Below are 22,418 nucleotides of genomic sequence, written 5' to 3' on the forward strand. Positions count from 1 at the left end.
CATCTACCAAATCCTACAGTCTTGATTATAATAGTCAGTAGTCTTAAATTTGAATAGAATGATTTCTCCCACTTTATCTTTCTTTTTCAAAATTATTTTATGTATTATTCTGGTTCTTTTGTCTTTCCATATATTTCGGGATAATCTTATTTATATCTACAAAACATCTTGCAGGGATTTTGATAGGAACTGCACTTAAACTGTGTATCAATTTAGGGAAAATTAATAATCATTTTTTACGTTGATTCTTACAATCCATGAATGTGACGATATGTGCTTCTCCATTTATTTTGCTCTTCTTTAATTTCTTCACTAACACGTTGTAGTTTTTAGTATAGAAATATTGTATACGTTTTGTTAATTTACACGTATTTCACCTTTTCTTTTTTTGAGTCATTGTATTCTCTTTTTTTTCTTCTTTGTTTTGAGACAGGGCCTTGTTCTGTTGTCGAGGCTGGAGTGCAATGGTGCGATCATGGCTCACTGCAGCCTTCAACTCTTGGGCTCAAGTGATCCTCCCACTTCAGCCTCCCAAGTAGCTGGGACCACAGGTGCGTGACACCATGCCCAGTTAATTATTTGAATTTTTGTAGAGATGTGGTCTCCCTATGTTGCCTAGGCTGGTTTCGAACTCCTGAGCTGAAGTGATTGCTCCCACCTCAGCCTCCCAAAGTGCTGGGATTACAAGTGTGAGCCACTGTGCCCAGCCCAGTATTCTATTTTTAATTTCCAGATGCTCATTGCTAGGATATAGAAATAAAATTGATATTGGTAAGTTGATGTTGTACCATGTGACCTGCTAAACTCACTTATTAGTTCTAGGGGATTTTATTTTTTTGTAGATTTTTGGGAATTTCTACATACACTATCATGACGGAAATAGTGAGTTTTATTTCTTCCTTTCTGATCTGTATTGCTTTTCTTTCTTTACTGAGCTGGCTAGAATTTCCATTATTATTTTGCTTTTTGTTGTGTTTTGTTTTTTAAGAAGCATGCTTAGATTTACCTTTAATTTTTAATTTTTATGGATACATATTTGTTGTATATATTCATGAGTTACATGTGATACTTTGATACATGTATATGATGTATAATGATCTCATCAGGGTATGATCTTGTATAATGATCTCATCAGGGTAACTGAGATATCCATCACCTCAAACATTTATCATTTCTTTGTATTAGGAACGTTCCAAATCCACTCCCCTAGTTATTTTGAAATATACAATAAATGATTGTTAACTATAGTTGCTGTATTGTGCTACTGACTACTAGGTCTTATTCCTACTATCTAACTGTATTTTTGTACCCCTTAAACAACCCTTCTTTAGGCTCCCCACCCCCCACCCTTCTCAGCCTCTGATAATCATCACTCTACTACTTCCATGAAATCAAATTTTCTTTAGCTCCTGCATATAAGTGAGAATACGTAATATTTGTCGTTCTGTGTCTAGCTTATTTCACTTAATATAATGTCCTCCAGTTCCATCCATGTTGCTGCAAATGACAGGATCTCCTTATTTTTATGGCTGAATAATATTTCATTGTGCATATATGCCATATTTTCTTTATCCATTCATCCACTGATGGACACTTAGGTTGATTCCCTATCTCAGCATTGTGAATAGAGCTACAATAAACACAAGAATCCAGCTATCTCTTTGATATACTGATTTTTCTTTCTTTTGGACCTATCTCTCACCATATATAAAAATCAAATCAGAATGGGTTAAAGACTTAAATATAAGACCTATAACTTTTAAAGTACTGGAAGAAAACATTAGGGAAGTGCCCCAGGATTGGTTTGGGCAAAGATTTTTTTAGAAAGACCTCAAAAGCACCTCAAACAAAGAAAAAATGAACAAATGGGATCACATCAAGCTAAAAAGCTTCTGCACAGCAAAGGAAACAATCAACAAAGTGAAGAGAAAACCTACAGAATGGGAGAAAATATTTGCAAACTATTCAACTGACAAGAAATTTAATAACCAGAATATATAAGGAACTCCAATAACTCAATAGAAACACACACACGCACAAACACACCCCAAATACTCCAATTTAAAAATGGGCAAATGACCTGAATAGATAATTCTCAAAAGGCATACAAATGACCAAGGGAATATATTTTTTAAATGCTCAGCATCACTAGTCATTAGAGAAATACAAATCAAAACCACAAAGAGATATAATCTCACTCCAGTTAATAATGGCTATTACCAAAAAGACAAAAAATAATGGATGTTGGCAAGGATGTGGAGAAAGAGGAACACTCATACAGTTTTTGGGGAATGCAAATTAATACAGCCACTTTAGAAACAATATAGAGGTTCCTCAAAAACTAAAAACAGAACTTTCATATGATCCAGCAACCCAATACTATTTTGATAGCAGTGGTGAGTGCAGATACACTTACCTTGTTCCTGATGGCAAGGAGAAATTCAGTCTCTCACCATTAAGTCTGATGCCAGGTGAAGGTTTAGTGCATATCTTAAAAAATCAAATTGAGGAAGTTACTCTCTATTAGTGGGTTGCTGACCGTTTTTAGCAAAAATGAACTGTTGGATTTTCTAAAATGCTTTTTCTTTGTCAATCAATATGATATGGCTGTTATTCTTTAGCCTGTTGATATAGTGGATTACATTGCTGGATTTATGGATGCTGAACCATACATGGAATAAATTCCACTTGGTCATGGTGTATAACGTTTTCTACAACACTGGATTTGATTTACTAATATTCTGTTGAAGACTTTTGCATCTATGTTCGTGAGACATATTAATGTGTAAGTTACTTTCGTGTACTTTGGTTTCGGGATGAGGGTAAGACTGACTTCATAGAATTAATGGAAGTTGTTTCCTCTTATTTTCTGGATGCGATTGTGTAGAAATGCTGTTCATCCTTCTTTGAACAATTGTTAGAATTCTTAATTTCTTTTATAAGAACTTCCTTTGGCCATTATTTTAGGATAGGTAGGCTAGAAACAAATTCTTAGTTTTCCTTCTTCTGGAAATGTCTTGATTTACTCTTCATTACTAAAGGGTGTTTTATTTTCACTGGGTATTTAATTCCAGGTTGATGAGTCTTTTCTTGCAGCACTTGAAAAATATTGTGGCCTCTATGGTATCTAATGAGAGAGCTTCTGTCTGTCATTGCTTTGGTATTCTCTATAGGTAAGGTGTCATTTTGCTCTGGTGGGTTTCAAAATTTTTTGTTCTGTCTTAAGCTTTCAGAAGTTTGAAAATGGTTTCTTTGACTGTATCTTCTTGGGGGGTTGCTCAGCTTCTTGAATCACTGAATCTGTGGGATTGTCTCCTCCACCCCCAAATTGGGGGCTTTTTCAGCCATTGTATCTCTCAACACTTTTTCAGTCCCTCTTCTCTTTCTCCTGTGATTACAATGACACATATTTAAATCTTTTGTAATAGTCCAACAAGTGCCTAAGGCTCTGTTGTTATTGTTGTTTTGTTTTTCAGTATATTTTTCTCTATCATTCAGACTGAATAATTTCTATTGTTCTATCTTCAAGTTCCCTGATTAATTCTTATTTTTATTTTGCTGTTGAGTTCATCTACTGAGGTTTGTTTTTTAAAGTCCATGTATTAAAATTTTCAGTTTTAAAATTTCCTATTAATTTTTTTTATATCTCTGATTTCTTTTAGAGATTTCCAATTTCTTTGCTAAGACATCCTTTTTTTCATTTGTTCTAAGCATGTTCACAATTGCTCACTGAAACATTTTTAGGATGGCTGTTTAAAAATCTTTGTCAGATGATTCTAATAACTGTGCCATCTTGATGTTGATGTGTGTTGACCGTCTTTTGTCACTCAAGTTGTGATTATTACAGTTCTCACTATGACAAGTGATTTTCAGTTGAATCCTGGATATTTTTGCATATTATGTTATGAAGATCTGGGTCTTATTTATATCTTCTGTTTTACCACATGTAGGTGGAAGTCCAGGTTCCACACTCAGATTCCACTGATACCTGGGGTTGAGGAGCTTCCTGTCACCATGGGCTAAGTGACAGTTCCAGCTTTTACCAGTACCACTCTGCTTGGGAGAGACTGGGTGCCCAATTACTTCTCTCCAAATGGCCTCCATTGAGACCACTGATAGACAGGTATCATTGTTACTGTTGGGTGGTGATAAAAACCTGACTCTTCATTAGGCTTCCTCTTGATACCACACCATTTGTTAGGGGAGAGGCACCTCATTATCACTTATTAGGGGTGGAAATCTAGGCTCCCCACATGGTCTCTACTAACTGAGGGGACTAGGATGTTCCCACTCCCCGTTCATCTTACCACTCTATAAGGGAACTAGAGGTCTTATTACAGGCTGGCAAGGGTGGAAGTCTCTCTAGTTGGCCTTTGCTAGTAGGGGTAGAGGTATAGCCTCCTCTGGTATTTAGCTACAGTACAGCGGTCACTGTTTAAAAAATTTTGTCAGCCAGGCACGGTGGCTCACACCTGTAATCCCAGCACTTTGGGAGGCTGAGGCGGGCAGATCACCTGAGGTCACGAGTTCGAGACCAGCCTGGACAACATGGCAAAGCCCCGTCTCTACTAAAAATACAAAAATTAGCCGGGCATGGTGGCGCACGCAATTTCAGCTACTCAGGAGGCTGAGGCAGGAGAATCGCTTGAACCCAGGAGGCAGAGGTTGCAGTGAGCCAAGATCGTGCCACTGCACTCCAGCCTGGACAATAAGAGTGAGACTCTGTCTCAAAAAAATAAATAAAAAAAAAATAATTGCCTTGCTAAGCTGTCTGTTCTTTAGATGAAGAAAGAGTGGATTTACATTGAGGCTTTTTTTTTGTCTGTGCCTTTTGGTGTTTCCAGTTTGCCAGTTTCTCTAGCATCTGGTCTAGGATGTATGCAGCAAAAAGAAAACACAGGGAACTTACCTCCATGTTGATTCCTTGGTTCCAAGTTCCCTAGAGAATATATCATCTTCTTTTCAACTTTCTGGGTCTTCTTATGTTTTGTTTATATATTTTTTCCAGAGATGAATAGGGAAAATACATCTACCCTGTTTACTACTTCTTTCTGGAAGTCCTCAATTCTAGTATTTTATTTTTTAAAAAATCTATTGTGATTTCTTAATGTACAATCACACTATAAGAAAAAGAAATAATTTGATCACTTCTTTTACAATATGAATAGCACTTATTTGGTGGTCTTCTCTTACGTGAGTTGCTAAAACATCAAGAGCAATATTGAGTAATAATCTAAGTAAGTAATATCCCTTTCTTTTTCCTGAAGTGACTTTACCATTTTGCCTATCAGAATAATTATGGCTTTTTGATAAGTAGTTTTAAAAAATCATATTTAATAGCTTCTTTCTCTCCCTATTTTACTTTGGGTTATTCATAATGCCTCTCTCTGCCTTATTCCCCAGTCAAACCCATCACCTATTCCTGTTACCATTTTAAGTACATTTTTATTCCATTCTATTACCTTTTTCACTCTTTTCCACCATCTTGTTAGATGGGAGCATGAAGAGTGGGAGAAATTAGAAAGAAGGTCAAGTAGGAAAGAAAGGAATTGAGGAGGAAGAGAGGGAAGAAGAAAAGAAGAAAGAATATAACAGGAATAAGAAAAGATGAATGAAAATAGCAGCTGGAAGTAAATGGAATTAGGAAGATAAGGAAAAATAAGATAATGCAGAAAGAACGGATACTAAGTTGAAGTAGAAAAAACAAGAGGAGACAAGGTGCAGTGGTTCATGCCTGTAATCCCAGCACTTTGGGAGGCTGAGGCAGGTAGATCACCTGAGGTCAGGAGTTCGAGACCAGCCTGGCCAACATGGTGAAACCCCGTCTCTACTGAAAATACAAAAAATTAGCTGGGCGTGGTGGCAAGTGCCTGTAATCCCAGCTACTCAGGAGGCTGAGGCAGGAAAATCGCTTCTACCCAGGAGGCAGAGGTTGCAGTGAGCCAAGGTCTCACCATTGCACTCCAGCCTGGGCAACGAGAGCGAAATTCCATCTCAAAAAAAAAAAAAAAAAAAAAAGGAAAGAAAAAGAAAAAGCAAGAGGAAAGAGAAGAGGACGTAAGGTAGAAGAGCGTGAGAGGGAAGCAGGAGTAGATAGAGTGGTGGTATGGACAAAATGTTTGTGGCCCCACCAAATTCAGATGTTGAAACCTAAATCCTCAGTGTGACTGTATTGGAGATGGGGATTTTGGGAGGTAATTAGGTCATATGGGTAGAGCCCTCATAATGAGATTAATGACCTTATAAGAAGAGAAGGGAGAAAGCTTGCTTCCTCGGTCTGCTCTCCACCTTGTGAGGACACAACAAGAAGATGGCTATCTGCAAACCAGGAAAAAGAGGGCCCTCAACAGACAGCAGATCTGCCAGTGCCTTTGTCTTGGACTTCCCAGCCTCCAGAATGGTGAGAAGTATATTTCTATTGTTTAAGCCATTCAGTCTATGGTAGTCAGTTACAGCAGCCTGAACTGACTAAGACAAGAGGTTAAGGAGTCGATAAGGAGGGATGAAAAATAAACAAGGAGAGGGGTGAAAAAGAGGAAGGAAGGAGTAGAGGAAATAACCAGGGAGAAAAGAGAAGTGTTTGAAGTAAGAGGGACAGGGACAGGAAGATGAAGAAATGAAGTAGAATCACACCTCACCAACGACAGTGTTTTCATTCTGCAGAGAAGTTGTCCTTTGTTCTCCTCAGATTCTCAGTTCCCTTTATGCTGGTACCCACCAAAATGCCAGAGGTCATTTCTCACATCTCACTCTGGCCTTCAGGTAGGACCACCGTGGTTTTCTACTATAAGAGCCACATATCCCATGTTTTGAGTAGATAAATTTGTTTGAGATACTCAGTGTTTATCACCCACTTTCTGTTGATGATTGTTCTGCAGGTATGGGTATTATCTGACAAACTCCGGTATGCAGGAAATGTAAGTTATTTTCTCTGCAACTCAACATAAATTCTATGTCAAGTTCCCATTCTACCGAGTGGTGGAAACTTAATCTCTAGCAGTATGGAGTCCCCCTCTCACTCTCTGCTTTGGGGTTGTATTTAAGTTCTAGGGATGTTAAATGTGTCAAAACATCAGGATGGGTAACATATGTTGGGTATCATGTATCCATGCTGGCATACATGTCATATTTGTTCACTAATGTCTGTCCAAGCAGGTAGTTGTTGAGTGAGCTTCCTTCTTTACTGTGAAGCTGCTTTGGGTCCAACTCTCTCTTTGGGTATCATATATCACTCATATACATGGAAAACATTCTGCTCTTCCTATGATATGCTGAAGTCTATTAATTTCTGTGAGGCTGTCTTTGTCTCACATATACTCCCGTAATACCCTGAGCTGAGGGAAACCACACGAAGAGGCTCCAAATAATTATAGACACCACACAGACAATTCTATTTTGTAGTCTTGTCCTCTCTGGCCTTAGCCAGAAGGTGAGACACAAGAACACATTGCTTAAGGATCTTACAAACAAACCTACTTGGCGTTTCTTCTCATCCCTAGAATATGGGGCTTATGGTTCCTCCTTTTTAAGGAACCCACAATATCTACTGACTCTTTGCTTCCCCATGCCTTTCTTCCACCACAGAATCAATGTGAGGCTGGAGGCACCAACAACCAGAAAAAAAACCTGGACAAACTAAAAATCAATTACTTTTTTGGACCTGTCAGAGAAATGAAATTTCAGGGCAAATCATCACCCTAAAATCTTGATGGATAGGCAAATCTGGAGTCACATATGCATAATTGGAACATCAGATGGAGAAGAGAAAGAGAATAGAGCAGAAGAAATATCAAGTAATAATGGCTAAGAATTTTCCAAAATTAATGACAGACACCAAATTACAGATCCAGGAAGCTCAGAGAACACCAAATATCTTACTTATAATAGAACAAGAATAATAATTATAGCAGCTTTAATCAGAAACCATGCAAGCAACAAGAGTAAAGTGAAATATTTAAAGTGTTAAAAGAAAAATGACTACCACCCTAGATTTCTACATATAGAAAAAGATCTTTCAAAAGTAAAGGAGAAGAAAAAAAGTAAAGGAGAAATAAAGACATTCTCAGATGAACAAAAATAGAATGAATTGATCACCAACAGACCTGCCCTGCAAGAAATATTAGAAGATTTTCTTCAGGCAGAAAGAAAATGATATAGGGCAGAAACTTGGAAGTACATAAAGAAAGGGAGAGCACTGGAGAGGGAATAAATGAAGCTTTCCTTCAAAGAGCAAATCAAATCTCCAATTACAGAATATTTGAGGATGCTGTAATTAAAGGAAATTTATGTATCTTCCCATTATAAAGGCAGCTACATGCAATTAACAAGAGAAGTATCTTAAACAAAGATACAGCAAAGATGAAAATAAAAGGATGGAATAAGTTATGACATGCAAATAATAAAAAGATGATGTATTAATATCAGACATAGTACTTTAAAGCAAAACATAATAACAACAAAATCATAGCATGAGATTTTAACACCCTTAAGTAAAGGATAGAAAACCATATGAAATAATGGGTCCTTCTTGAAGCCTCTACATTGATAATATACACTGAGGCCCAAACATAAAGCAATGTGGTGCCTCAGAATAAACACTTTAGAATTTTTAAATCCCTCATCCATGTTTTCTAGACTTGAGTCAACTTGATTTTATCTTCTTTATTTATATATGTATAAGAATTTTAAAATAGTTTAAAACTATACCAAGTAAAGTGTTACACATTGTGATAAGTGCTGGAGAAATAATGATGGCAAAAATACATGTATTACCTGTTTTCAAGGATTAATGGATCTGAGTCCAGTCAGATTTCCACAATTTTAATAAAGTTGGCTGGATTTCTGGTGCCAGTTTGCATCATAAGAGCAGACAAAGTGACATCTTAGGATTATATCAAATGCATTCCTATGGCTTCAGTATGTATTTAACAATAATGAATGACATCCAAACTCTGCTTGAACGACCATCCATGATTACTACATTCATAGAGTTCATCACTGCTAACGAATTTTGATGTTAATAGGATCTGAAGCTTGGCTAAAGGCTCTTCAATGCTCTTCACACATTTTCTCACCATCGCAGCTTTCTTGGTGACTTGTAATCTCTTATAGACTTAAATAGATTACACCTTCCTTCATATTGCACAATTCCCTTCCAGTTAATTCCTCACCCCCATCACCACAGCAACTCACATTCCATTAATAAGCAGAAGGTTATCAGAAGAGACAAGGGGAGGAAGCCTGCAAGTAGAACCTCAATGCACAGTTTGGGGATGTTTGTTTGATACCGCATCAGATGACCTTACCATGTAAGCTTCTGGTATCTTGTGACATAGAGTCCCTCTTTGATTTGCACTGGAAAATTTCAAGACATATCTGAATGCTCTCGACACCTGGGGTATGATTTAGTGCCATATGTGTCCTCAATGTTCAGCATCAATATAAATCTCATAAACCACTTAATTTGGCAATCATGGAACATTAACAACAATTAAAACAGATATGTAGCTGGACTCAGAAAAGTCATATGAGTTCAACTGCATAGGATGACATTTCCTGATTTCATTTTATAAAAGAAAAATCATCTGAAAAACATTGGGAATATGGTCCATACCAAGTCTAACATCACGCACATACATGCACAGTTGTAATTAATATACTACATCTGAGATTCTTTTTGTATGTAATGTTTTATCACAATTATCTTGGCATAACATTTTCTATGACATTAAAAAGTCTTTGCAAAATTCTTTATGATAACGTGTAATATCCCATCATATGAACTTACCTACTTGACTAAATAACAAAAATCTTGTTTCCATTTATCTTTGTTCACTAGATTATCATTGTGGTGATTTTCCCCCAACAAACCTCTGTGCATATCTCCAATTATTTCCTTATGGTATATTATTAGAAATGGAATTACTAGTTCAAAGGGGTATGAACTATTTTAAGGCCGTTATTCAATAATACCAAAATGCTTTCCAGAAAGGTTTTTGTCAACACTAGCAATGCAAAAGACTTCTCACATACCCTTAATAGTGCTGAACATTTGCTTTAAAAATATCTTTGCCATTTTTATAGACAAAATACATTTAATTGATTCAAACTGTATTTATTATTATTATTAACGATGGGAAGATACTCTCGGTGTTTCTTAATCATTTGTATTTTGCTGTGAGAGTTCTTTGTACATTAAGGTTATTAACCTTGTATCTGTCACACTTGTTGCAAATGCTTTTTTTGGTTGGTGTCTTGCCTCTTAGTCTTATTTATGAATTCTTGATCTAGGAAAAAATGCAATCTATGACCTTCTTTTCCACCATCATTTTCTCCATTAAAAAAAAATGTTGAGGATGTCCTTTGCTATTGAAAAGCCAAACAAATATTCCTTTTACTAGAAAACGATTCAGAAACGTATATTTAGAGCCTAAAAAACATCTATACTTTCTTAGTAATCTACCTTTGAAGACTATGCTTTAAATTTGGAGTGATAAAAAATCCGATTTAGATGTTTTTAATGGCAGAAGCATGCATCTATTGTAATATTAAATGAGAAAAGGTAATATAAATTTAGCAGGTTATTGAATGGAACTTTCACACTTTCCTCAGAATTTTGGTTAAAGCCATATAGCCTTTAAAAAAAAAAAAAAAGAAAAAGGTACCCAGTGCCTCCACATTCGAAAAAGAACATCCCAGGAGATCTGAACACAATCCTACAGGCCTTACATGGGGAGAGCATACTAGTCATGCTACTGGTATTCATTCCATTCCTTTTCAGCCCATATGTTCATAGAAAGCTAGAAAGAATTCGATAAGAATTTACAGTGTTGTGAGTCCTTGGCTTGGGGAAGAGTGTTTTCCTTTTTCTTGAGGAAAGAGAGGGGCATGCAACTCCCTCACCAAAGCCATGTGAGGAGGGATCCAAAGGAATCACTTACACAGATTGGGGGAGTCTGCATGGGATAAGAACAGAGTGGAGTATCACATTTTGTATATTCAACAGTTTCTCTCCAGGTTGAAATTTCTCACGATTACTCAGGTTTGATTTGTTCCTGAAGGCTTTTTTCCACTGACTGCATTTCTATGGCTTCAGTATGTATTTAACAATAATGAATGACATTTGAACTCTGGTTGAAAGACCATCCACAAAGTCAAGTGAATGTGAAAAGAAAAAAAAAAAAGAAAGAAAGACCATCCATGATCACTACATTCACAGAGTTTCTCTCTGCTAATGAATTATCTGATGTTAATAAGATCTGAAGCTTGGCCAAAGGCTCTTCAATGGTCTTCACACGTTTTCTCACCATCATGGACTTTTCTTGATGATTTATAGTCTCTGAAATTGGTCTGAAGCTATGGTCATGTGACCCACACTATGGGTGTGGGTGTGGGCTTGTCCTGTGTATGGTTTCATCCTCCTGTAGAATGTCTGAGATTAGAGCACAATTACTCTAACACTTACTATAGTCTTGGAAGCCCCCTGGCTGGGAACCAATCCTGTGAATATCTACCCCAAGCCTTAAACATCTATCCTTTGAAAGAAGGTTAATCTCCTTTTCTAACTTGTCTTTATGCTCAGAAGTTCCTTGTGGTTAGAGTCATGAGGAGTTATCCTTGTAATATATGGCCACATTCCCCTGTGACCCAAATTGTTCCTCAAATCCCTGATTTTGAATACATTTCTTATTCTCAGGCTCTTCTCATTTGATAAAAAAAATTATAACTGTCACTCATTCGTGATACTTGGCAGTAGTGAGAAGGTCAAACAACTGTAAAAGAAAAGAAAATAATTATCTAACAGGTCTCCACCATATAACTTCCTAAGAGCCAAGCTGGAGACAGGATTTTGCCCTCCAACCTGACAAAAAACACTTAAAAATTGACAGAAAATATGAAATAATGGTTTTTCAAGACACTGAACATTAGGCAATGAAGAACAGTAATCCCTGAGAGATGAGGAAAAAAGAAGTGAGCACTTACTGCTTGAGAGGTTCCAGTTTGTGGAGCAACAAGGGAGAATGTAGTCAGAATCCAGGGGATTCCCTGAATTGGAGTGGCAGAGATGAGAGACCAGAAAGACCAAGGTAGCTAGAGTTCACAGAGCAGAGTACCCAAAAAGAGAGAGTTACACAGGGAGAACACTGGAGATCTTTGAAGGATTGCCATTAAGTATTCGGCAGAGTACTGATCAGTGAATTCATAAAAGGAAATTGCCTGAGGCTGGGGAAAGAATCACCTGAAAAGATTAAAGGGAACAAGTGCCAGAAGCTCCAACAGGTCTGGGGACCATGCTGTTCTCACCAGCTAAAGTGGAAAACTTCCTAATTCATGTGGCATGGGATACTCAGATGGGTCTTGCCTCATCCGTCAGGGATAATTAGCTTTATGCAAAAAACTGCTGTGGTCCTGCCTAACAAATCATAAAAGCAAGACTCAAAAAGATCTAACTGTTTCCAAAGAAGTGCATTTCAGAACAAAGCTCAGGTAGCTTTGTAGGAATATAAAAATATCTAGCACCAAAACAAAAAATTTCACCAAAATTTAGCGAAAGGTAAAATTCACATTGCCTGGCATCGAATTAAAAAAAACCAGGCATACCAAGAAGCAGAAAAATAGGACCCATCTGGAGGAGAAAAATCAATCAATCCAAACTTACCCAGAAGTTACATATTTAATAGATGTTATAATTAGCAGATAAGCACATTAAAAGCCATTATAACTATTTCCATGTGTCCAAAAACTTAGAGGAAAGAATGGTCATGTTAAGTAAAAACATAAGATCTATTTAATAAGGTCCAAGTCATACATTTAGATATAAAAACTATAATATTTGAGAAGAAAAAAATGCTAGATGATGTTAATTACTAAAGATTAGTGAACTTGAAGACATAATAGAAAAGATTCTAAATGAAATAAAATACATTTTAAAAGACAACAGAGCATAAGTCCCTTTGTTCATGCTGTTTCCTCTTCTGGAAACACTTTTACCCCATCCCATCCACAGAGCCTTCAACCAATCAATTCTGAATCTGTCTTCTGGTTTCATCGCCATCATTACTTCCTCCCTGCTTTTACTTCCCTGATTAGGTAAAGCCCTCTTTTAACCTATTCACGGAACCATGTACTTCCCCTCCATAGCACCTACCAGAGTGACAACTTCACAAATATTTGACTCTGCGATTACTGTCTTCTTCACAAGACAGTAGTTTCATGAGGGCAGAGACAATATGTCTATTTTTGCTTACCATGATATCCTTCAGCATCTCAAACTCTGCCAGTCATATCCCATCTGTATCTAGCACCTTTGTGATTTTCATCTATTAATTATACTCCCTCTCCCAAATCTTCAACCTCTCCTTCTCTACTGGTGATACCCTACCAACATCCCCTTTTCCTTACTAAGAAACTGTTTTTTCTTACATGTTCTCTCAGCTACAGATAGTGGTGGCTATGTGTCACAGTTCTTTCCCATGGGATGTATTTGGCAGTCACTGGATAGGATTTTTGGGAAAGCTCTGTATAAGGAGACTAATTCCACTGACAAGGTATTTTTGCCCTCTCCTCTTCCTCATTCTTTCTACCTGAAACATAGAAATGATGGCCAGAGTTGCAGCAGGCATCCTTCAACCAGAAGGCACCTGGAAGATGAGAGCTATATACCAAGGACCATGGAACAAAAAAATATATAAGGGGACTGAGACACTGATAAAATTGTGGAGGTCCTGGGCTTGTTTCAGGTAAGGAAAAGATATCCCCTAATTATTTTAAGCAACTCATTTTTAGGTCTTTGTTACTCATATCCAAATGACATTCCAAATACCCATCCTAAAACATGACATGCCCCTACCCCAACTTCTCTCTCTCTCTCTCTCTCTCTCTCACACACACACACACACACACAGTCTAACACACTATCTCATTCACACGACTCTCTCTGACTCATGATCATGACTATGACTTATATAGTATGATCTCCACATATTGTCCCAGTTCTCCAAACTATCATATTCACACTTTGCTCAATCCTGCTGATATGGTTTGGCTCTGTGTCCCCACCCAAATCCCATCTCGAATTGTAATCCTCATAATCCCCACATGTCAAGGGAGGGACCGGGTGGGAGGTGATTGGATCATGGAGTCATTTTCCCTTATCCTGCTCTCATGATAGTGAGTGAGTTCTCATGAGATCTGATGGTTTTATAAGGCAGTTTTCCCTACTCTTGCTCACTCTCTCTCACCTGCTGCCATGCAAGATGTGCCTCTTCTGCGTCCACCATGACTGTAAATTTCCTGAGCCCTCCCAAGCCATGCAGAACTGTGAGTCAATTAAACCCTCTTTCTTTTTATTTTTATTTTATTATTTTTTTGACAATGAAAGAAAGCAAGTTTATTTGAGCAACAGTGTACAGCCAAGTGACTGCTCCACACCCCAGAGGCAGACTGGTCCAGAGTAGCACTTGTGGATTGCTGGCTACCTATATTCATACCCATTCTTAATTATTTGCTAAATAAGGGGTGAGTTATTAGCAAACTTTATGGAAAAAGGGAAGAGAGTTCCCAGAATTATATAACGTAATTTCCAGGTCATTGCCGTGGCATTTGTAAACTGTCATGGTAGTGGTAGAAGTGTCTTATGCAAGTGCAGTATAATTGCTGGTCCTACCTGGCTTTGGCCAGTTTCTTTGCTACATACCATTTAGATAGACAGGGTCCTGACCAGTGCTCATAAAACAAGTCCTGCTGATCGCCTACCTCAAAGCAAACCAAAACATTAATTGTGAGAATATTCTAGAAAGACAAGTTGGTAAGAAAGAAGATACTGTAAAGACTCAAACAGAAATGTAACGTAACATATAAAGAATGAAATAAGAAAGGAAATATAGCAAAGATGCTAAATCGGTGTAAGTTAAGAGTTAAATGAACCCAGAGAACAAATGATAAAGTCCTTTAAAAAGCACTATGATGGAAAGAATGGGGTGTTCCTAGTGGAAAGCCTGGCATAGGTAATGTTTTGTTGGCTTTCCAGAAAGATTAAAAGATTATGCCCAACAAGGACTTCATATCTAAAACACCAAAAGCAATGGCAACAAAAGGCAAAATTGACAAATGGGATCTAATTAAACTAAAGAGCCTCTGCACAGCAAAAGAAACTACCATCAGAGAGAACAGGCAACCTACAAAATGGGAGAAAATTTTTGCAATCTAGTCATCTGACAAAGGGCTAATATCCAGAATCTACAAAAAACTCAAACAAACTTACAAGAAAAAAACAAACAACCCCATCAACAAGTGGGCGAAGAACATGAATAGACACTTCTCAAAAGAAGACATCTATGCAGCCAAAAGACACATGAAAAAATGCTCATCATCACTGGCCATCAGAGAAACGCAAATCAAAACCACAATGAGATACCATCTCACACCAATTAGAATGGCGATCATTAAAAAGTCAGGAAACAACAGGTGCTGGAGAGGATGTGGAGAAATAGGAACACTTTTACACTGTTGGTGGGACTGGAAACTAGTTCAACAATTGTGGAAGTCAGTGTGGCAATTCCTCAGGGATCTAGAACTGGAAATACCATTTGACCCAGCAATCCCATTACTGGGTATATACTCAAAGGATTATAAATCATGCTGCTATGAAGACACATGCACACATGTTTATTGTGGCACTATTCACAATAGCAAAGACTTGGAACCAACCCAAATGTCCATCAATGATAGACTGGATTAAGAAAATGTGGCACATATACACCATAGAATACTATGCAGCCATAAAAAATGATGAGTTCATGTCCTTTGTAGGGACATGGATGAAGCTGGAAACCATCATTCTCAGCAAACTATCGCAAGGACAAAAAACCAAATACCGCATGTTCTCACTCACAGGTGGGAATTGAACAATGAGAACACATGGACACAGGAAGGGGAACATCACACACCGGGGCCTGTTGTGGGGTGGGGGAAGGGGGGAGGGATAGCATTAGGAGATATACCTAATGTAAATGACGAGTTAATGGGTGCAGCACACCAACATGGCACATGTATAAATATGTAACAAACCTGCACGTTGTGCACATGTACCCTAGAACTTAAAGTATAATTAAAAAAAAAAAAAGATTATGCCAAATATTCCTTGAGAAGTGCAGGTGTAGAGGACTCTGAATCAGTAAGTAATGCAGCTTCGAAAAATAATTTTTAAAAGGTGTCTCTTCTTGAGGAGAAATGGAGATCCAAACAGATGTTCGAGCACATCAGAGGCCCTACTGTTCTGCATCTGCAGAGGCAGAATCTTATGCAGTCTGGCTCTTTGTCACCGAGCCATTAGCCATCTCTGACCTGCTGGGGCCACACCAGCCTGACCCTCTCCGGAGTGTGCCAAGCACTGGAGAGGAATTTAGTTTGTTTTATTCTTATCATGATCATGTTTTATTAATTTATATCTTTCATTCCTCTATAACATGAGGTCCATTTGTCATCCATGCAATACCTTAAGCCAGATCTATACTGTTTTCACATACCATATAATATTTGATATGATTAAGAAAAGCCGTGCTTGCTTTGGCAGCACAAACACCAGAATTGGAACTGTGCAGAGATTAGCACATGGCCCCTGTACAAAGATGACACACAAATTCATGAAGCATAAAAAAGAAAGAAAAGAAAAGCAGTAAACTGGTGAGTTAACAGTTAACTGGAAAAGGTATCACTTTGAAGGCAATCCAATGTATGACCTTTCTACATATCAACCTTACCACCTGATTCTAAATTTAAATACTTGCTGTTTACCAACAGGAAATTACAACTCCATTTACATGTGTCTCTGCGGAAAGAGCATGCAAAGAATGACCACATCTTTATATATGCAAGGCAAATATCTGGAACAAAACAAAACAATTCTGGAATCCCGCATGACATTAATATTTTAGGAGTAGAGCACAAGATCCCCAAAGAACAACAACAAAAAGAACTTCACATTATAGAAAAAGAAATCACATACACATCAATTTTGAGTAAGATAGAGCAATATATCTCAAACTACTTGTGCAAAACCAGTTGGTTTTTTGTTCACTTTAATTCGTTTCAACCAATAATTTTGTGAAATAAGAATCTGTTTGTAGAAAAAATGATATTACAGTAAATTACAGAATACAAAATACAAGCCTCACTTTTTAAATTATTGATTCGGCATAAATAAAATCTCTAAAATTGCAGTAAAATTTCCCAAACACTTAGGCTCAGTTCTGTATTTAGTTCATGGCAGACCAGATCACCAACCCACACTTGTCCAAGAACCATATTTTGAATACACTGAGATAAAGTATCTAAAAATGGAGATCTTAGCTCAGCACGGTGGCTCACCCTCCTAGTCTCAGTTACTCAGGAGGCTAAGGTAGGAGGATCCCTTGACCCCAGTAGTTTAGGCTGCAGCGAGCTATCTATAATAGTGCCACTGCACCCCAGCCTGAGCGCCAGAGCAAGACTCCGTCTCTTTTTGTTTTGTTTTGTTTTGTTTTGAGACAGGGTCTCACTCTGTCACCCAGGCTGGAGTTCAGTGGCAGGATCCCGGCTCACTGCAAACTCCGCCTCCTGGGTTCAAGGGATTCTCCCGCCTCAGCCTCCCAAGCACTGGGACCACAGGTACCCGCCACCACACCAGTCTAATTTTTGTATTATTTTTGTAGAGACAGGGTTTCACCATGTTGCCCAGGCTGATCTCGAACTCCTGAGCTCAAGCGATCCGCCCGCCTCGGCCTCCCAAACTGCTGGAATCACAGGCATAAGCCACCGCGCCCAGCAGATACCCTGTCTCTTAAAAAAAAATTAAAAATGAAAAAAATCATAAAAATGGAGATGTTCCAGGCCAAGCGCAGTGGCTCACGCCTGCAATCCCAGCACCCTAAACCCTCTTTGTTTTTAATAAATTGTCCAGTCTCAGGTATCTCTTTATAGCAGTGTGAAAATGGATTAATATGCCCACTAACATGCACACTGTCTCTATCACTCCCATTTCCACACATACTCTGTCCTATCCTGTACTATCATAAATAAAATGTCTTTAGACCAGAACAGATATGGTACCCACGACACCCACTGTCAAATACAACTAACTTAAATCAATCCCCATTATCATACACACCATCCCCATCATTCACATAGTCACACCCCAATTACTCAATCCCTACACTACACCATTACACAGTGTCTAGCCACACCCACTATCGTACACACAGTCCATGTCTCCATTATCAAATTTGTATCATCCTCCAAATCTCCTTCCACACATTCTCATACCACCTCCATTTCGTACATACTAACAACCAATAACCACATCAACTTTGCTCTCACACACATATATTCCCCATTCCTCACTGACACTCAGAAACTCTTTGCATTTTCCCACCACATACTTTATTCAACAACCCTATTCAGACACTCATGATTTCCCCACTCCAAATTATCACATTTTCATTGACTGTGATTACCCATGCTCACGGTATCCATCTGTCCTCACAAAGAGACACACTTCTCATTTTCCCCAGCACACATAGACACACAGACACACACCAACCTTCTCACCTCCATCATGTACCTATCTTCCATAATGACATTACACTTGCCCCATTCCATCCTCCCTCTACATCAACATGTCCCATCCACATTTTCACACACACAATGATCCCAGTGTCCCATTATCCTGTCCCCTCCCTCCCCACTTTCTCACACAACCATATGCACACACATGCACAATTCTTGTCTTTCACATACACTGTGACCATAACTACCACTGTCACATACATTCTGATCTCTTCCTGTTACTGTCACTCACATTGCCTCTGTCTTCATGATCACAGTGATTTCATACCATCCTTACACTGTCCCCATTGACACCATTATCACAGATACCTTGGCCACATACCTCCACTACCCCACTACCACACAATACTCTCCCTATCTCTCCATCAAACACATGACCCACATCACTTAGGATTTTACACTTGTGGTGCCCATTCCCTGCTATCTCATTTTCCTTCTCTCTTTTCTTTCCTCTCCTCTCCTTTCTTCTCCCCCACTCCTATCTTATTCTCTCATACACACACACACAAACACACACACAAAAACACACACACACAAACACACACACACACAACTTACTTTCCTGATATGTGGATCTTACATCAACCCAGATATAATAGAGAAGTTTCTCACTTGAAGCCTCATTGCAGAGTTCTAGTAGGTGTTAAGTGGAGAAACATATCATGCTCTGAAGGTACAATGTTTGGTGTTCCCATTGGTAGAGAGTGGTGAATGGATTCCTTTTGGTACATCTGCCTTTAAGAAGCATTTCTTCATGTTTTGTTATAGCATTTAGACGGGGTTTTAAATACTCTATTGGTATGTCATTAATATGATATTCTGTAATTGAGCTATTTGTACTACAGTCTTCCTAAAATATCCTAATACCTTTCGTGTCATAGCAAAACTATGATATTTTTGGTCCTGAAGAGATGGACAAGTTCAAGCACATGGCAATACTGAATATATCACTGAGCTATGTTAGAGGGAACACTTAATCTTTAATTCTCATGTTTCTAAGTGGAAGAACTTCAAATAGACTAACACTCCTGCTTTTCTGTCCACAGAAGAAGGAATGAGTTATATGACTAGTATGTTTGGAAGAAACATCTGAGTATGCTTGTGTGATGGTTAATACTGAGTATCAACTTGATTGAATTGAAGGATACAAAGTATTGATTGTGGGTGTGTCTGTGAGGGTGTTGCCAAAAGAGATTAACATTTGAGTCAGTGGGCTGGGGAAGGCAGATATACCCTTCATCTGGTGGGCACAATCTAATCAGCTGCCAGCAAATATAAAGCAGGCAGAAAAACGCGAGAAGGAGAGACTGGCCTAGCCTCCCAGCCTACATCTTTCTCTCGTGCTGGATGCTTCCTGCCCTTGAACATCGGACTCCAAGTTCTTCAGTTTTGGGACTCGGATTGGCTCTTCTTGCTCCTCAGCTTGCAGACAGCCTATTGTGAGACCTTGTGATCGTGTAAGTTAATACTTAATAAGCTCCCCTTTATTTTTATGTATATATATAGTTCTGTCCCTCTAGAGAACCCTGACTAATACAGCTTGGTTTAGGCTCTTGCTCTCTACCCTTCATCTACATTCTTATAGAAAACATATCATGCATCAAGTGGCCCACTTTTGGCCCAGAGTCTTGTGGTTTTTCATCATTGCTTATGGTGGTCTAGGTAAATCTGCTTAATTCTGGAGTCCAATATTAGGAAGTCCACATTAAAGCCATATTCTCTGAAGTGTTATCAGTAATAAAGATGATGTTTTGAGTTCCATTTATCTGATTCCTACATCTTTCAATTTCAATTGGTTCTGAACCTAGTCAGGAAAAATGAATGTTATTTATTGATCCCTCACAACTCCCACACAATGGATCAATGAAATCATATAAATTCTCTTTACTGGTGTTATCCATGTTTTACCACAAACAGGTTTCTAGGTGGAGTTTGTTTTTGATTAGCATTACCAGCAAACACTGATACAAATTAACATCAAGTCTAAACAAGGATATTGCGTTGCCACTACCCCAGATTCCTCGTTTCCCTGAACTAGGAATTCAAATTCTGAATGGGTAGAGTTACCATGGTACAGTAGGTGAAAATTAATCAGGAGTAGAAAAACACCCTTTGATGAAAAAATTTAGAATTTAGTCTTATAGAATGCTCTTGTTAAAAACAGGTTATGTAGAATTACATCTAACAGTCATTTTAGCTCTTTCTTTTTTCTTTTTGCTAGCTAGCTTTGTGTTAGCTTTTGAGCCCTTGCATATAAACTTAAATACTGTGCTTGTCTGCTCTCAGTGAAAGAACAATATTTCAGAGTGCAATTTGTGTCCAAGGTGACTAGGCCTAAATATTGGAATTTTCAGTTTTATCCGGGGACAATCAGTGTTCTAAAGAAACGGCAACTTTTCGCTGGAAATAAGGCAGTGTGAAGATCAGAATTCACATGTGACCTCGTTTCCATAGTAACACCATTCCTATCTGCACATAGTTGATATTCTAACAGTACTGACTCAAATACATTCCAATCTACATCAAGGCCCACAAAGTGATCATTAATAAAAACAAACACTAAAAAGTTTCAGCAGTCAGAGAGAAATAAAACAAAGCTATTAGACAAGATATGTAAAAACCGATTAAAAAGTAATAAGAACACCTGAGGAAAATGCAGCATATACACACAAAAACTTAGAGCTCAAAGCTTTAAAAACAAATTCTATATTAGTCCGTTCTCACACCGCTATAAAGAAATTCCTGAGACTGCATAATTTATAAAGAAAAAAGGTTTAATTAGTTCATGGTTCCACAGGCTGTATAGGAAGCTTGGCTGGGGAGGCCTCAGGAAACTCACAATCATGGCAGAAGGTGAAAGTGAAGCAGGCACATCTTACATGGCCAGAGCAGGAGGAAGAGAGAGAAGGGTGGAGGTGCTACACACTTTTAAACAACCAGATCTCGTGAGAACTCACTATCATGAAAACAGCAAGGGGGAAATCTGCCCTCTTGATCCAATCACCTCCCACCAGGCCTCTCTTCCAAATTAGGGATCACAATTCAACATGAGATTTGGGTAGGGACACAAATCCAAACCGTATCAAATTCCAATTAAACAATAAAATGAAAAATGATGTCAATGATGAGCCCTGAATTACTTGACTAGAAAATTAAGTGCAAGATTTATATCAGGGCACTGAGCAAAAAAACCCATAAAGCAATAGATACAATGAGATACAAGACAAGGTATCTAGAGGATAGTGTCAATGAACCTAAAATGTGAATATGGGAGATGGATGGGGAGTTAAAGGAGAAAAGAAATAGAAGGAAGAAAGGCAATACTTAACTAAATGATAGGAGAAAATTTCCCCGAGGTAAAGAAAGGACTACCTGAATTCCAGACAAGATTGAGTACCTGTTCATCCATCCATTCATTAATTTATGCATTCATACATTAATTTAATCAACTCATCTAATGAGGACTTATTACATAGCCAGCACTATTCTAGGCACTTGGGTTATATCAGTGAACAAAACAGACGAAAATCCCTCTCTTTGTGGAGCTTACATTCTAAGATATACTCAGGATACCCTGATTAAATTCTTGAATTCAAGGAAACAAGAAAAAAAAATTACAATCTTAAAGAGAAACAAAATTCAGAAATCTTCAATGATAAAAACTCTCAACAAATTAGGTATAAGAGGAATGTACCCAAAAGCAGTAAAGGCCGTATATCACAAGTCCATGGCTAACAACATACTCAATGGTGAAAAGTTGTAAGCTTTTCCTCTAAGATCATGAACAAGACAAGGATGCCCACTCTCACCATTTC

The 22,418-nt window shown here is 38.0% G+C and overlaps 1 protein-coding gene and 1 non-coding gene across 2 annotated transcripts in view; one reads left to right on the forward strand and one right to left on the reverse strand.

Annotated features, from left to right (window-relative positions):
• Positions 1-22,418, reverse strand: part of MAGED1 (MAGE family member D1) — a 99,467-nt gene that overhangs the window by 14,849 nt on the left and 62,200 nt on the right. The gene's annotated exons all lie outside the window — the stretch shown is intronic.
• On the forward strand, positions 16,558-16,663 carry LOC115833419. The gene has a single exon (XR_004028851.1). It is a non-coding gene; the product is annotated as a U6 spliceosomal RNA (small nuclear RNA).

The sequence above is a fragment of the Nomascus leucogenys genome, chromosome X (genome assembly GCF_006542625.1).
Source record: "Nomascus leucogenys isolate Asia chromosome X, Asia_NLE_v1, whole genome shotgun sequence".
In the NCBI taxonomy this organism is placed as follows: Eukaryota; Metazoa; Chordata; class Mammalia; order Primates; family Hylobatidae; genus Nomascus; species Nomascus leucogenys.